The 5,520-nt window shown below is 32.9% G+C and overlaps 1 protein-coding gene across 1 annotated transcript in view; it reads left to right on the forward strand.

Annotated features, from left to right (window-relative positions):
- Positions 1 to 5,520, forward strand: part of LOC117180780 — a 566,469-nt gene that overhangs the window by 150,486 nt on the left and 410,463 nt on the right. The gene's annotated exons all lie outside the window — the stretch shown is intronic.

Consider the following 5,520-nt stretch of genomic DNA (forward strand, 5'->3'; position numbering starts at 1 on the left):
GTCTATAAAGGTTGAAAATTTGAGAAGTATTTAGTATTAAATTGACTGTCAATCTGATGTTTCTTGATTATAAACTCCTTCAAATTTTTAACTTTTCTAGGCTAATAATATATCATTGGAATCGGAAAAATTCGTAAATGCTGATAATGCTATTTTCAAATCGCTAATTAAAACATTAAGAGTTTTAAAATTTCCTTACTTTGACATGCCTGTGGACAAAAGACCCTTACTGGAGTAAGCTCACTCACCCTAAGGTACAAGACTTAAAAATGTAATTTAATATTAATTATGTTGACAAATTCTGGAAATTGACTGAGTTAGCGCGAGTTGAAGTGAAAAAAGATTGAAATTTTTTGTTTTCGAAAAATCTAGTTTTTATCAATTGTTCAATTGTTCTTTTACATTTTCATTCCTGAATTCCTCATTCCTTTTTCATAGATCTAAAAATTTCATTCAGAATTTTCACTAAATACTAAATATATTTCAAAAATATTCTAGCCGAATTTTTTGATTAGCCCAAAATTTTAAAAATGAGAGCCAGTATAACCTAACTGTTAAGCGCGAAGTGCGATTAACGCAATAAGAATGTAATCGTCAAGGCCGTAGGGATTTTGAAAACCTTCTTTAATGACAAATTTAAAAAAAAGTGTTCAGCTTCACTTAAGAAAAGGGAAAATGATTAAACAACCACAGCAGGGCCCTATTAGGATCAGGAAAAATAATATGTGAACATTATTTTGCAATATCAGAATAAGCAGTACCAGACTAAGGTACACGCAAAAAAAATTGTAATAGACACCGATAAAAAGGTCTAGTTGGGCCAACTAGATGAATCTAGTTACGCGCGTCTAGTAAATTTAAGACAGAAGTTTCGTTACTCATACTCAATGTCTTGTAAGCAGTCTAGTAGATTTTACCGGCCCAACGTGTTATTTCAAATAGTTCCCATAACGAGATATCGAGTAGCAATGTTCCCCCACCACTCCTGTACTACCGTCAATATTCTTCCCTCTAGCTCAGTGGTCGGCACGCTCTTGCCCTGGGCAGGGTAGCCTGCCCTGGCTGCCCTGTGACCTACTCTCAGGGCAGTACCTGCGTGCTTGGCCAGATCATCCCTTTCCTCAGTGGTCCTTTGTTATAAAATGGGAAAAAATGTGAAATTAAAAAATTCATAATTTTACGTTCAGTGACTTAAAAGTAATATATTTGGCATCTACGTATTGTTGCGATTCCAAAGACATGTAATTTGTCTATGAAGGTTGAATATTTGAGAAGTATTTAGTATTAAATTAACTGTCAATCTGATGTTTCTTGATTATAAACTCCTTCAAATTTTTAACTTTTCTAGGCAAGTAATATATCATTGGAATCGGAAAAATTCGTAGATGCTGATAATGCTATTTTCAAATCGCTAATTAAAAAATTAAAAGTTTAAAAATTTCCTTACTTTGACATGCCTGTGGACAAAAGACCCTTGCTGGAGTAAGCTCACATACACTAAGGTACATCAATAGACTGAAAAGTAGTAGAAAAAATTAAGTCGGGTGGAGCCTGACCATACCTGAAAATGAAGCAAAAAGTTTGCCGACCACTGATCTAGCCGTTAGCTTGCCTGCCTAATATTCGGCATTGTCATCTCCAGTTTCTTGCAGCCGCTTGCATTTCCGTGTACCGCGCGTTATTCTGACCATTTTCAGAGTTGCGAGAAGCGACGTGTTTTGATTTTTGTTTCTATTTTCGCGTATTGGAATAAGTAACTTCCTTGACGACATAGTGGATAATCTGCTGAACTTGTGGGACCTTTTCTCTTACAAGGCTATATTGCAAGGAACGTAAACTTTGTTTTTCTTCAGTGTCCTATATATCTGGTAAATATTACCAAAAAAAGTAGTTAAATTACCTAGAAACTGTCATGTAAGCCTAACTCAACGTTTGGTGGATTTTACTAGACAGCTAGTTAGATCTACTAGCCATGGAAATGTTGGCCGTACTAGATGTCTGGTAACCTATACCTCATGTCTTGTTATTCTAACTACAGATTTTAACTCGACTGTCTGGCGCGTTTAACTAGACAGCGTGTTAGTTCATATTTTTCTAGACTGTCTAGTATGGCCAACCAGAATCCTTCTTAATCCAACTAGACGTTTTTCTCCGTGGACATTTGATATAATAGTTTTTAACATAGAATGTAGAAAATTTCGTATTGTGGTCTGTGCACAAATGTGGAGGGTAATGCAAAGACCGAGCGCGGAGCGCGAGATAAAGATATTATCGAGCGCGAAGCGCAAGAACCAACAGTCGCGCACCCTAGGCGCGCTCAAACTAGCGATCGAAGCGAGCCGCGCCATAAAACTTACCTGTGGTTTTTATCTTGTAAAAAATCAAGAATATTAATTTTGGAGTCAAACCTCTGTCAGTAGTTCAATGTCAATTAAAAAATGAATAAAGACGTGACGCCAAATTAAATTAAAATGTACGAAAAACATATAATAGAAAAGCCTCATAAAAATTGAAGAGACTTTTTAAGCAACTACATCTTAATTGAAGAAAAAATCCTTACAATATTTTTGGACAACGACGAAAATATAGCATAGTGGACAAAAGACATACATTAAGGTGGTTAATTCATGAATACAGAATAAAGGCGTAATTTTAAAGGAACCGAGAATGAGGAAAGTGCGCCAAAGTAACTGAAATTTTAACTTGGTTTTGTTTATTTTATAATACTTTGATATATTTTTTCGACATTCATGATTTCTGTCTGTAAGTTAATCGAAATATTATGATATTTGTTTATAAAAATGGATTCTATTATGCGTCTTTTATATGTATTTTTTCCCTGGCAAGAATTTTAATATTATTAAAATCAAATTCAAAATAATGGTTTAAGTTCCATCAATGTTGTGAAACGCCTGTATTGAAATTTCCAACTATATAATCTCTTTTATGTTCCGAAACTCTAGTTTTTAATCTTATACCTGTTTCACCAATATAAACTTTTTCACAACAATTACATCTATTGAGATATACAATTCCAGACAAATTTTCGTTACTATCAATATCTTTTGGATTAAGTAAAAAATTATGAAGATAGTTTTGATTACTAAAATAAACATTTACGTTGAATTTTTTTAACGATCTTTGCAACCTTTTACAGAGTCGTGGAACATACGGTAACGTAACTTTTAAATCCGATGTTTTGTCCGTGTCGATCCAACTATTTTTCTTACTGAAAGCATTGTAGATTTTATGAATTCGTTCTCGAATAAATTTGTTTATCAAAGGAAGCGGATAATTATTTTGAACTGAAGTAATTTTAATTTTATCCAAATTTTCTTTCCTGAAGCTAATATCACTCAATTTTATGCATCTATCGATTAAACCTTTTATTAGGCCGACCTTTTGACAATATAAATGATGGGGATGACCATGACGCTTTTTTAAACCAATTGGTAATTAACTTACCTTCAGTTGTTTTAATAATTTGCAAATCAATGTAATTTATTGAATTATTATTTTTAAGTTCAGATGCAAACTGTATGGAATTTTCAATACTATTAAAAGCATTTATGAAATGAACCATTTTTTCAGTATGAACAATAGCTAAAATATCATCCACGTACCTTTTATATAAAATAGGTTAAAAATTCAATTTTTCAATGCTCTTGTTTCAACATCGTCTAAAACCAAATTTGAAACTATAGGAGATAATGGTGAACCCATAGGACAACCATTTAATTGTTTATAATATTTTCCATTAAAATAGAAAACCGTGTTATTGCAAACAGTTCTAGTAGCGAATAAAAATTCATTTTTTGTTATTTTAGTTAAATTTTTATTTTGTATTAGTTTTTCTTCTATGCAGTATAATGCTAGATCTAATGGAACGTTATCAAACATTGAAACAATGTCCAATAAAACTAAGGAATGTGTTGAAGGAACTTTAATTTGAAATAAAGTGTCCTTTAAATCCCACCTATTTTTTTACAAAAAATGCTGTGTTATATTTGGCTAAGTTATAAGTAGGAAAATTAATTGTGGAAACAATTAATCTTCATTTCAAGTCTTGTTTGTGCAATTTTGGTAGAGAATAAGCTTTAGCTACAGTACTATTATGTGTTTTCAATTTATATACCGTTTGTTCATTTATTAATCTTTTTTCCCACAATCGAATAGCTATATCACTACATTTATATTCTATTGTTGGAAAAAGACTGGTTTTCATCTTTTTATACAAATTATCATTGTTGAGCATGTTTTCCACAGTCTTTTTATAATTTTCTTTACTAGCTGCTATCATTAAGTTGTCTTTATTTGCATTTAAAAAAAAACTAAATCTTTATTAGCCCTTTGAAAATTATCAACAAGGTCATCAGATTTTATAAGGTTTTTGAAGTTATTATTTTGATTATTATTTGAGATTAATTTGAGTAACTGCTTTTCTGATGACGCGATTTATTTTGAAAAAACTGAACTCCAGTTTTTTGCCCTTAAAACAGGCACAAATGGACAACTTTGAGGGATCATAACTTATGACCTATTATAGGTAGGACATTGTTCCTTTTTAGTGATTACAGAGAATTGAGTCACCTTCACTCACCTGTCGAACCTTTTCTCGTGGAGTAATTAGGTGTGAAGGTACACAGTGTTTTTTGAAACTTAGTATTTTTGCGCTGAAAATTCAAATAAAATGGAGATTTTTTTATGTGTCATAACTTGAAATCTATTGAAGATAGCGGACTATTTTGTTAACAAAATTTACTGGTCATTTTGTCCTGTTTATTTTTTCTGTTTGTTATTTTCGCCTAAATCGCAATAGGAACTATCCGTCCACGAAAATGTAACTTTTGGAACTGTTTAAAAAACAGCCCGGTTTGGCAATTGATCTGTTCTAGCATTTTTGATATGTCGAAAGGGACATCTTAAAGGCACTTTCTCATTAAATATTTTGTTTAAAGTTTCATTTGCTCTACTGAAACTTGTTTTATTAACTATTTGCAGCTATACTTTTTCGTCCTGGCATACTTCTGTAGCTTCTTTCACGTCCATACCTTTTTTCATGTAAGCTCTAATGATGACTTGGGTATCAATACAGAAGGTGCCAGATTTTGTCAAGACGCGTCCAGTCTTGGTTAAAAACGCCACAATGTTGCCAGATTTCAACTCAGTAAGTCATACGAGTGTGGGTATTACGACTGCGTAGTCGTCTGATTATTGTCTGATTGAGTGTCTCTTCTGCACCACATTCTTTGTGAATTATCTCGTCACTTAATTTCTCTATTAGAGTTTTCTTGCATATTATGCGCAAGAATCTCATGCCAATCACGTTAATTTTATTCTTATCTTTTTCTTGATAGGTCTATGTCTCGCTACTGTATAGTACAGCCGGAACAAATATAGAATTATGTATTGCCTTAGCCCGTGTAGAAATTATGACCGGGTTCGGGCCGGATTCCGGCAGGGTTGCCCTGCTTGTATCCGGAATCTGGCCAGGCTGCCCGGTCGGATTCTGGTTGGTTT

This window comes from Belonocnema kinseyi, chromosome 9, assembly GCF_010883055.1.
Source record: "Belonocnema kinseyi isolate 2016_QV_RU_SX_M_011 chromosome 9, B_treatae_v1, whole genome shotgun sequence".
Taxonomy (NCBI): domain Eukaryota; kingdom Metazoa; phylum Arthropoda; class Insecta; order Hymenoptera; family Cynipidae; genus Belonocnema; species Belonocnema kinseyi.